A 12,297-nucleotide genomic window follows, 5' to 3' on the forward strand; every position below is an offset into this window, starting at 1 on the left:
CCAGGCTGGTCTCACTCAACTCCTGACCTCAAGTGATCTGCCCACCTCAGCCTCCCAAAGTACTGGTATTACACGTGTGAGCCACAGCCCCTAGCCTCATGTGTTTTAAACAGATTTTATATTATAGAGAAATTAATATGTCACAATTCAATCATAATTTCCAATCAACTCACCACTCATCTGTAACCGGTGTCCCCCTCTTTCCTCACTACTGTTTCCCTCCCTCATTCTGTACATATCTCTCATTCTCATCTTTTTTCCCTGTTTTTTTCTCTTTATTTTCCCCTAGGATTGTGTTCATCTTGAGTCCCTCCTCTTCTCTTTGTCCCATTCTTCTTTCTATTCCTTCTCTCCCACCTGTTCTGATCCATTTTTACAACTTGTTTCAGCTCTTGATTCCTCTTTCTGCCCAATCTTTCATTGTCCCTAATCTCCATATATTTCTGCCTCTTTCCTCCCACATTTCGGCTCCCCTTGGGCTCACCCTGTTAAATTCGATCTTCAATGTTACACAACCCTGTCCCCACTCTCTGGCACCCTCAGATCCCAGGCCTCCCCCTGCTGTGGTTCTCCCTCTGTTCTCCTTGTGACCAGCTGCCCGATCTGGCTGTCCCAGCACCACACTGCTCTATCTGACCTGACTCCAAATCCCTCCTTCTCTCCCCCACTCTCCGTCTGAGAAGCCTTCCCTATCTTGTTGAACTTCATCTTTTTACAGACCCAGGTTTGTCTATATTTTTAGTTACTTTTCTCCCCCTGCTATTTTCTCGGCACCTTCTTTCACTGTGTCTCCGCGAACCCCTCACTCACCTTCTACTTTGCCGTCTGTTAATGGTTCTCTCATTCTTCATTTCTCTTTCAAAATTTCTCTATTTCCTCTGACTCGTTCCCATCTTTTTTTCTCCACACATTCACAGGGAGGGGATTGGAATAAGATGCCCATCTCCGGAAGAGCTCATTTTCGGTGGGCTGGAAGCTGGCTCGAGAGAACACTGGATGTCAGGAGACTGAAGTCACTCCCCACATTTGGGATCAGGAGAACTAGTGGCTGGGAAAGGGAGGCCTGGGGAACAGAGGGTCCAGATTAAGGAGGAAAAAGGCAGGAGTGGGTCAGAAGAGGGGTGGAGTCTGCAGAAACCAGGTCCGGGCAGAGGACACGGCCTCTGGTGCCCCGTTGGGGCGCTGAGCTCCAGCGGCCAAGAAGGGTGAGGCTGGGGGAACGGACAGTGAGGATTTCACATGGTGCGGGGCGTGTGTAGGGGTTACTAAAGGACTTGAAGCAGGAAAAGCCCACGATAGGAGGTGTCTACGTGGGCATCTGACAAAAAGACGGGGCACAGGACCAGCCTCCAAGCGATTTTAACACGCAGAAAGCGACTCCCAGACTCTCAAAGGACGTCTGAATTTACTCGGGATGGTGGAAGCAGTGCCGCGATTTCAAGGTCTGCACGCTCCTAAGATTCCGGGTATAGAAGCGCAGAAGAACGAGGTAGCCTAGACTTAATATAGACAAAAGGAAACTCACGCGCTGCTGCGAAACAGTTCCTCCATGCGATCGGCTTCCGGGTCTACCGGAAACTGCGCTCTAGGCGTTCACCCCCAACGGTCCGCTTCCGGGTTTGCGGGAAATTGCGCGCGCATCCTAGAGGCCGGACTGGCTGGGACCACGGCGGACCCGGACAAGGCCTGGGCGGGGCCTGCGCTTCTGTTCGCCTGACTGGCCGCGCCTGTTTTCAGGGTTTTGGAGGCAAGATCCGCTTAGCGATCTGAAAACGGATCTTGCCTGCGCAGAGCAAAATCGGTTGTTGATTATATCCAGGAAAATTCCTTCTATTAAAATGAATTTCAAGTCCCACCTACCCTGGAAGCAGAAAGAGAGAGAAGAGAGAGAGTAAAGAGAGAGAAAGAGAAAACAAAGAGAAGTTGAAAAAGAGAAAACCAAGAAAGAGAGAAAAAACGAAAATAAATGGACAAGAAAGGAAACTAAGGAGGAAAGGGAAGGGAGGAAGGGAAGGGAAGCTTTAGGAATTGAATTAACACACTTGGGAATTGTCTGTGAAGGGGATGCAAGCTAAAATGTGAAATGCAAAACCCTGTCAGGGTAGAATGTTCTATTTCATGCCAATGTCCCATAGAAGATATATACTTTTCATTTATCTTCCCCATTCACTCTAGAAGGTGAAGGTCAACCCTGTGCTCAATTCCAGAGACTTTCCTAGGGACGTCACGTTGGGCATGGAGAACTAAGGCCTGTGTAAAGAGAAGTTACCAACTGTTTCTTTAAAAAAAAAAAAGAAAAGAAAAAATAACTTTAAAAAATAGTCGTTAACAACTTAGTTTTTGTTGTTGTTGTTGTTCTGAGATGGAGTTTCCCTCTGTCGCCCAGGCTGGAGTACAGTGGCACGCACTCAGCTCACTGTAACCTTTGTCTCCTCGGTTCAAGTGATTCTCCCGCCCCAGCCTCCAGAGTAGCCACCATGGCCAGCCCAACTTAGTTTTTTAATGCTTTTTAAAATGTTAAGACAGGGTCTCTGCCACCCAGGCTGGAATGCAGTGGCACAATCATAGCTCACTGCAACCTTGACTTCCTGGGGTCCTGGGACCCTCCCATCTCAACCTCGCAAGTAGCTGGGAGTAAAGGCCTTGCCTCTCCACTGTGCTAATTTTCTGTGTTTGTTTTTAATAGAGATGTAGTCTGGCTTTGTTGCCCAGGCTGGTCTCCAGCTTCTAGCCTCAAGCAATCTTTCCATCTGCTCCTCCCGAAGTGCTGGGATTATAGGCATGAGTCACCTTGCATGAGAGATAAGGACCCTACATCAGGACCTCGGGTTATTTTTGAAACACAAATACCTAAGACCCACGAGCCAGGCCCATTGGCTGCAGACAGTGGGGTCACCTGAAGAACTTCTCTTTGATCTGAGTACCAACTTCTCACCTCGGTCACTGGGATCCTGGACTATGGCACTGCTCCAGGCAGGCTTGGTTATCCTGCTGGAGGCAGCAATCCTCTTGAGCCTAGTGAAATGCAACTGTCTGTACCTCAATGATGTTGCACTGAGATTCTGCCAGTCAAGGTATTACTTCAATCTCCTGAGACCAGCCTCTACCTCCAGATCCAGGAAGGTCAATGGACTAGCTTTATTATAGGGGATAGCTGGGCCAGGCGTGGTGGCTCATGCCTGTAATCCCAACACTTTAGGAGGCCAAGGCGGGCAGATCACCTGAGGTCAGGAGTTAGAGACCAGCCTGGCCAACATGGTGAAACCACATCTCTTCTAAAAATACGAAATATGTGTATATATATTAGCCAGGCATGGTGGCACACGCCTATAGTCCCAGCTACTCGAGAGGCTGAGACACAAGAATTGCTTGAATCCAGGAGGTGGAGGTGCGGTAAGCCAAGACTGCATCACTACACTCCAGCCTGGGAGACAGAGCGAGACTGTCTCAAAAAATATAAAAATAAAAGGGATATCTGGATTGGCGGAGAGACTGCAGGACAGCATTCAAGTGGGGTTGAATTGGCCCAGTTGCATCTGACTTCTCACTTGTAGTTCCCAAGAATGAATATAGAATGTGCTGGAAAAGCAATATGCTGAGAGGGAGTGGTGAGAAAAGGACAGGATGTGTTCCAGACCCCAGAACAGGATGCCCTTTGTTGCTTTGAGGCCAATGTGCCATGCATCCCTGGAGCATGAAACCCAGGATGGGCCGCCTTCCAGCCTCCCGCAACTGTGATGCAAGTTGTGATGCAAGTTGAACACACACAGAGAGACTGCATCTGCACTGGATGTTTTTCCTGAGCCTTGGGGAGCAGAACACACGAATCCCAGGCATCTGCCGATCTGTATGTAACAAATCCACTTCATGTAACTTACTGTGTTTGCGTGAGATTCTCTCTCACTGAACTCAGACACATTGGCAACCAGTGTGCAGTGAACCTGCTTCACAAGCAAGGATGTGGAGAAACTATCTTGGTACATGTTGTGGGAATCTGAAATACTGCAGTCAGTATGGAAAACAGTATCATGGGAAACTTCCTCAACTCAAGATCACCTACCAACCCTTACAGAATCATCATACATACTGGGGAAAGCATAGTTTCCCCCAGAGGTTGGGATGATGGCAAGGATGTCCCCTCTCATCACTACTGTTCCACACAATATCAAAGGTTCCAGCCAGTGAAATAAAGGAAAACGAAATAAAAGTGACAGGCTGGGTGTGGTGTCTGAGGCCTGTAATCACAGTGCTTTGGGAGGCTGGGGAAGGAGGGTGGCCTGAGGACAGGAGAAAAAACAATAGTGTACCAACAGAAAATACGATGGTTGTACAGGCTAATACCTTCCCCAAAGGAAGCTATCTTCATCCCTGTAACCTGTGTTACTGGATATGTCAAAAGGGAGTTCGCAAATGTGGTCTAGTTAAGAATCTTTAGATAAGACAGTATCCTGAATTATATGGTCAAAGTGATAGAATCACAAGGTTCAATATCAGAAGGGTGCAGGTGGACGCCAAGGCACAGAGACAGTGGTGATGTGTTGAAAATAGAGGGATAAAGAGATTTTTTCCTCACCTTTAAAGACGGAGGAAGTGGACCATGAGTCAAAGGATGTAAGTGGCCTCTGGAACCTACAAAAGGTAAGGAAACAAATTCTCCCCTGGAGATTGATGAAGAGTCACAGAACTGGGGAACCATATTAGATATGTGCCTTACAGAATTGCAAAAGAATAAATTTTTGTTGTTTTAAGCCAATCACTGTGTATAGCAATAGGAAACTGACAAAATGATTTTATGTAGAAAATTCCCCAAAAATCTACAAAAATCTCTAGAACAAGAACAATGTAAAGGTAGCAAAGTATAAGATCAACCTGCAAAAATATCGTATATTTCATCAGCCAGGCATGGTGGCTTATGCCTGTAATCCCAGCACTTTGGGAGGCCAAGGTGGGCACATCACTCAAGCTCAGGAGTTTGAGACCAGCTGGGTAACATGGTGAAACCCACTACAAAACACAAAAATTTAACAGGCCATGGTGGCACATGTCTGCAGTGCCAGCTACTCGGGAAGCTGAGGTGGGAGGATGACTTAAGCCTGCAGGATAGAGGTTGCAATAGCTGAGACTGCTCCACTGCACTCCAGCCTGGATGACAGAGTAAGATCCTGTCTCAAAATAATAATAATAGTAATAATCTTGTATATTTCTATACACTAGGAATTTACACATGAAACCTGATATTAAAAATAAAATACTATGTATGATTGCTCCATTAAAAAAAAGTCAAAGAAATACATGTCAAATATTCTTAGAACTGTTATGTTACAACTACCAAATGCTGATGAAAGAAATCAAAGACAGAAAATAGAGACATATACCATATACACTTATTCGAAGACTACATATAAAACAATATGAAATTGCACAAACCTGACACACAGGGTTAATACCTTTCCTAATTAAGGCATTCTGCAGATACTAACAAGGTTAGCAGTTATGTAGAAAGACAAACCCAAACACTTAAAATAGCTAAAACATCTGACCAACAACAAAAGACTGGAATCCCTTCATGCGATTTCAAGTCTTCTAATACAGTAAAAGCATTTTTTCCCTTTCTCATATTTACAGTAAACCTAGTTTGTACTTGCCATTGTCTCGGAGTAAGAACCTATCCCAGAAAAAAAAAAAAAAAAGAAAATTTCCATTCAAAACTAACAGGATTTCGGCCAGGCATGGTGGCTCACACCTGTAATCCCAGCACTTTGGGAGGCTGAGGCAGGCGGATCAACTGAGGACAGGAGTTCAAGACCAGCCTGGCCAACTTGGTGAAACCCCATCTCTACTCAAAATACAAAAATTAGCCAAGGATGGTGGCAGGCGCCAGTAATCCCAGCTACTCAGGAGGTTGAGGCAGGAGACTAGCTTGAACCTGTGAGGCAGAGGTTGCAGTGAGCCAAGATTGTGCCACGGCACTCCGACCTGGGCAACAGAGTGAGACTGTCTCAGAAAAAAAAAACATAAAAAAAACAGGATTTATACTATTGGTTTTCCACAGAATTCTCCCAGTTGCAGAGTTTCCCAAACACTATTTATTAGTATGGCTTTGCAGGGTGCAATGGCTCACACCTGTAATCTCACCAGTGTGGGAGGCAGAGGAAGGAGAATGACTTGAGTCCACGAGTTCCAGGCTGCATTGAGCTATGATTGGCACTGCACTCCAACCTGGCTAACAGAGCAAGACCCTGTCTCAAAAAAAAAAAAAAAAAAAAAAATCATACAGCTTCTACTCTGCCCATCTGAGCTCTTACCTGTGTTCACACCTTTGATCCGTTCCCTCCCATCTGAATTTTCTGCTATTTTCCCTTCACTCTGCAGAGTCCAGCACTCTCTCCTTTGTTCCCACATAGAGATAATACTCAGGTCAGGAAGACAGATTCCTGTTTATAAAAAAAAGAGAACCAAGGTGTACTGTGACACCTTTAAAACTCAAGCCCTGGGCTGGGTCAGTGGCCTACGCCTGTGATCCCAGCACTTTGGGAGGCCGAGGCAGGCAGATCACTTGAGGTCAGGAGTTTAAGACCAGCCTGGCCAACATGGCAATACCCTGTCTCTACTAAAAATATAAAAATTAGCCAGGCATGGTGGCAGACGCCTGTAATCCAGCTACTTGGGAGCCTGAGGCAGAAGAATCACTTGAACCCAGGAGGTGGAGGTTGCGGTGAGCCGAGATAGCATCACTGCACTCCAGCTTGGGTGACACAGCAAGGCTCCATCTAATTAAAAAAAAGAAAGAAAGAAAATCCATGGTTTCCAAAACATACTTCTGTTTCCATTAATTTATTAGGAACGCTCTTCTGTCTGGCTGTTCATCTGTATCCTGTGTAATATCCTTTATAACAAAAGGTACACTAAGTAAACTGTTGTCTCCGAGTTGTGTAAATCACTCTAGCAAATTCTGGGGGCAGTTTTGTGCAACTGAGCCCCTCAGCCTCCTGTGAGATCTAAAATCTCTACAAATGGTGTCAAATTGAGTTCAATTACAGAACACCCAGTTTTTATCTGGTGAAAAATTTCTTGTTGTTGGGAAGTAATCCTCACACATTTTGATGACCAGAGATGAGGCATTTTGTGTGGAGTGTTCACTATTGTGTTGATTGTGAGAGTAGAAAAAACACTTTGGTTTTTCCTCCTATCTTGTACACTTGCCCACAGGCTACCCCATCCCAAGAGAAGTGAAGATAGTGACCCACAGCTGAATGAGTCAAGTCACTGCCCTCTGGCAGAATAAGTGGAAGCTAACCTCTGATACCAAGAATTATGAAATGCAAATGCCTTATAGACAGTTTTCCAATTCTCATCTTCGTCTGTACATTTTAAACAAATTTTATGTTTATTATAAAGAAATTAATCATAATATCCAATCAATTCATCATTCATCTGGACTGAGCGTCCCCCCTTTCCTCATTACTGTGTTTCCCTCCCTCATTCTCTACCTACATCTCATTCTCACCTTCTTTTCCTAGCTCTTTTTTTCTCTTTATTTTTCCCCTAAGATTCTGCTCATTTCAAGCCCTTCTTCCTTCTCCTGCTCTTCCCTCTATCCTTCTCTTCCACTTGTTCTGCTCCTTTCTCACTTCTTTCACCTCTTATTCTTCTTTCTGCCCAATCTTTGTCTCCAATCTTCATCTATTTCTGCCTCTTTCTTCCCCCGTCTCTGCTGCCGCTTAGGTTCCCGTTAAATTCTCTCTTCCCTGCTACACCCCGCATCCCCACTCTCTGGCACCCCCAGATCCCAGGTCTCCCCAGGCTGTGGTTCTCCCTCTGCTCTCCTTGTCACTGGCTGCCCCCTCTTGCTGTCCCAGTACCATGCTGCTCTGTCTGCCCTGGCTCCAAATCCCTCCTTCTCTCCCCAACTCTCACATCTGGGAGGAGCCTCCCCCTTTCTGCCCCTCTCCCTATCTTGCGGAACTCTCTCTCTCTAGAAACCCAGTTTTTCTCTAAATTTCTCTAGTTGCTTTTCTCCCTCTGCTCCTTTCTCAGCATCTTCATTCACTGTCTCTGCAAATCCTTCATCTACCATCTACTTTGCCATCTGTTTTCTGGTTTTTGTTTGAGATGGAGCTTCGCTCTTGTTGCCCAGGCTGGAGTGCAATGGTGCGATCTTGGATCACCACAACCTCCGCCTCCCGGGTACAAGCGATTCTCCTGTCTCAGCCTCCAGAGTAGCTGGGATTACAGGCATGCGCCACCACACCCGGCTAATTTTGTATTTTTTATAGAGACGGGGTTTCTCAATGTTGGTCAGGCAGGTCTTGAACTCCCGACTCCAGGTAATCTGCCCACCTCAGCCTCCCAAAGTGCTGGAATTACAGGCATGAGCCATCACATCTGGCTGCCATCTGTTTATGGGTCTCCTTCATTCTTCTTTCCCATCTCACCATTTTTTCTATTTCTTCTCCTCCACACATTCACAGGGAGGGGATTGGAGTCAGATCCCCACCTCAAGAGCACCTTTTCTGTGGGATGGAATTTGGGACGAGAGAAACCTTAATGTCCTGAGATAGAAGTCACATCCCCACACTCGAAATCAGGAGAAGCAGTGACCGGAAAGGGGAGACCTGGGGAGCAGAAGTGCCCCCCGTCAAGGAGGAAAAAGGCAGGAGAAAGTCAGGAGAGGGCGGGGTCCGCAGGATCCCAGGACCAGGAAGAGTTCGAGGCCTCCCTGGGACTGGGGCTGAGTCCCTGCTCTCCAGGGGCCGGTGAGGGAGCGCCTGGGAAGCACCCAGGGCGGGAATCAACCTTGCCGTGAGGACCTTAGAAAAGCTGCAGGCGAGTGTAGGGGACACTGAAGGATTTGAGGCAGGAAAACTCCGCGATAAGAGCTGTCTACATGGCCCTGTGGCAGAAGCTCAGGGGACATGACCCTGTCGAATTGAGTCCATTAAACCTCTTTGTCTTCATAAATTACCCAGTCTTGGGTATTTCTTTATTAACAGCGTGAGAACAGACTAATACAGTAAATTAGTAATGGTAGAGTGGAATGCTGCTATAAGGATACCTCAAAATGTGGAGCAAATTTGGAACTGGGTAACAGGCAAAGGCTGCAACAGTTTAGAGGGCTCAAAAGAAGACAGGAAGATGTGGGAAAGTTTGGAGCTTCCTAGAGAATGGTGGTTGAATGGTTCTGACCAAAAAGTCCAGGCTGAAGGTGGTCTCAGATGGAGATGAGGAACTTTATTGGGAACTGGAGCAGAGGTGTGCTGCAGGGGCAGAGCCCTCATGGAGAATCTCTGCTAGAGCAGTGCAGAAGTAAAATGTGGAGTTGGAGCCCCCACACAGAATACTCACTGAGGCACTAACTAGTGAAGCTGTGAGAAAAGAGCCACCCTCCTCCAGACCCCAGAATGGTAGATTCACTGACGGCTTGCAGCGTGTACCTGGAAAAGTAGCAGACACTCAACACCAGCCTGTGAAAGCAGCCAGGAGAGGAGCTGTACCCTGCAAAGTCACAGGTGCGGAGGTGTCCAAGACCATGGGAACCCACCTCTTGCATCAGTGTGACCTGGATATGAGACATGGAGTCAAAAGAGATCATTTCAGAGCTTTAAGATTTGACTGCCCTGCTGGATTTCAGACGTGCATGGGGCCTGTGACCTGTTTTGGCCAATTTCTCCCATTTGGAATGGGTGTTATTTATCCAATGCCTGTACCTCCATTGTACCTAGGAAATAACTAACTTGCTTTTGATTTTACAGGCTCATAAGCAGAAGAGACTTGCTTGTCTCAGATGAAACTTTGGACTGTGGACTTTTGAGTTAATGCTGAAATAAGACTTTGGGGGACTGTTGGGAAGGCATGATTGGTTTTGAAATGTGAGGACGTGAGATTTGGGAGGGACCAGGGGCAAAATGTTACGGTTTGGCTGTGTCCCCACCAAATCCCATCTTGAATTGTAGCTCCCATAATCCCCACGTTGTGGGAGGGACCCAGTGGGAGGTACGTGAATCATGGGGGTGGGATTTTCCCATGCTGTTCTCATGATAGTGAATGTCATGAGATCTTATGGTTTTATAAAGGGCAGTTTCCCTGCATAGGCTCTCTCTTGCCCGCCACCATGTAAAACATGCGTATGCTCCTCATTCACCTTCCGCCATGATTGTGAGGTATCTCTAACCCTGTGGAACTGCGAGTCCAATAAACCTCTTTTTCTTTATAAATTACACAGTCTTGGGTATGTCTGTATTAGCAGCATGAGAACAGACTAATACAATATCCCAGGCTACTCACCTATCCCTGTTCTCCAATTTGGACCAGCTGGGGAAGTCCATCCTGCTTTCCCCAGAAAGCCTCATTATGTAGTAAACATTCGCAGACCATGTCAGTATATGGCATCACCATTCTCAATATCTAAACCAAACTTTAGGTGGACTTCAAACAAATTCCAGTAGAGCAGTCAAAAGTTCAAATAATAGACCAGGCGTGGTGGCTCACACCTATAATCCCAGTACTTTGGGAGGCTGAGGTGGGCGGATCACAAGATGAAGAGATCAAGACCACCCTGGCCAACATGGTGAAACCCCGTCTGTATTAAAAATACAAAAACTGGCTGGGCGCAATGGCTCACGCCTGTAATCCCAGCACTTCAGGAGGCCGAGGCAGGTGGATCACGAGGTCAGGAGATCGAGATCATCCTGGCTAACACAGTGAAACCACGTCTCTACTAAAAATACAAAAAATTAGCCAGGTGAGGTGGCAGGCACCTGTAGTTCCAGCTACTCAGGAGGCTGAGGAGAATGGCGTGAACCCGGGGGCAGAGCTTGCAGTGAGCCGAGATCACGTCACTGCACGCCAGACTGGGCGACAGAGCGAGACTCCTTCTCAAAAAAAAATACAAGAATTACCTGGGTGTGGTAGTGTGTACTTGTAGTCCAGCTACTCGGGAGGCTGAGGCAGCCGTTTGAACCCAGGAGGTGGAGGTTGCAGTGAGCCAAGATTACACCACTGCACTCCAGCCTGGTGACAGAATGACACTCTGTCTCAAAAAAAAAAAGTTCAAACTGCCAAAAATGTTTTAAGGGGGAGTATATGAAGTTTCTAGTTAATCTACAAAAGCAAAAAAAAAATCCCATTCTGTGTGACGATTCTTAAGAGAAAATTTATGGGCCGGGTGTGGTGGCTCACGCCTGTAATCCCAGCACTTTGGGAGTCCGAGGCGGGTGGATCACGAGGTCAGGAATTTTAGACCAGCCTGGCCAACGTGGTGAAACGCTGTCTCTACTAAAAATACAAAAACTAGCTGGGCGTGGTGGTACGCGCCTATAGTCACAGTTACTTGGGAGGCCAAGGCACAAGAATCGCTTGAACCTGGGAGGCGGAGGTTGCAGTGAGCCAAGATCGTGCCACTGCACTCCAGCCTGGGCGACAGAGTGAGACTCAGTCTCAAAAAAAAAAAAAAAGAAAATTTATGAATGTTAATATTTTTCCAGTTATGTCACTGAGGACTACTAGGAAAAAAAAAAAAGACATTGTGGTACAGTAATTTCACTCTTATTCAATACTTTCTTTCATTTAATAGTATTTGTCATATATTTGTATTTTTGTGTTATAAAAATTAAGGTGCATGCCATGAGTCTTCTTTGGCATGCTTAGGCACACAGAAATATAATGAACAGTGAAATGTTTGATGGACTTTTGAGCGTGTATGAGGCTGAAGTGGCACTGTTATGGATTATATGTACCCATATAAGCATTCTTTGCCAAAGCACAGAGAGAATAACTCAAGTATTAAGTATGATTAGTCTAAATTATAGTTACCCAAGGATATGCACTCATAAGTGTATGCATATGTTGTTTCATTTCACACACACACAAAACTGTTCTGGATGCGTCAACCTTAAAATTCTAATGGTGCATTTTTTAAAATGCCTATTTTATACTAGAGTAGTTAGACACATATCACTGCTACATAGCTCAGTGTGAAGACAAAAAAAAAACAAATTGCAGAGTATTTACTGTTAATGATGCATTATTGTGCAGTATATTCTCCTAAGGGGGGAATAAAACAGTTGGTAAAAATGATGTGATTCATACTTAGGAAGATTTTAATTTTATTAACTAAAACATGAGAACTATGTACATTCTAAATCAAACAGTTGGAAATTATGCCAACAGTTAAATGTAAATGCTACTCAAGAACATGGCATTCTGGTAGTTTAAATTCTCTAATCTAACTCTTCTCTCTTCCATTTCAAAAATGACCACTTTTTTTTTTTTTTGAGACAGTTTTCCTCGTCGCCCAGG

The 12,297-nt window shown here is 45.7% G+C and overlaps 1 protein-coding gene across 1 annotated transcript in view; it reads right to left on the reverse strand.

The window, feature by feature from the left end:
* The window catches only part of ZNF528 (zinc finger protein 528), a 25,496-nt gene extending 23,916 nt beyond the window's left edge, over positions 1 to 1,580 (reverse strand). The window contains exons 1-2 of the mRNA XM_011946195.1: positions 1,526 to 1,580; positions 811 to 1,063 (exon numbers count right to left, since the gene is read on the reverse strand). The gene's annotated coding sequence lies outside the window, so the exon portion shown is untranslated. The remainder of the gene's footprint in view (positions 1 to 810; positions 1,064 to 1,525) is intronic.
* Positions 1,581 to 12,297: the final 10,717 nt, after the last annotated feature.

The sequence above is a fragment of the Colobus angolensis genome, unplaced genomic scaffold (assembly GCF_000951035.1).
Source record: "Colobus angolensis palliatus isolate OR3802 unplaced genomic scaffold, Cang.pa_1.0 Scaffold25, whole genome shotgun sequence".
NCBI lineage: Eukaryota > Metazoa > Chordata > Mammalia > Primates > Cercopithecidae > Colobus > Colobus angolensis.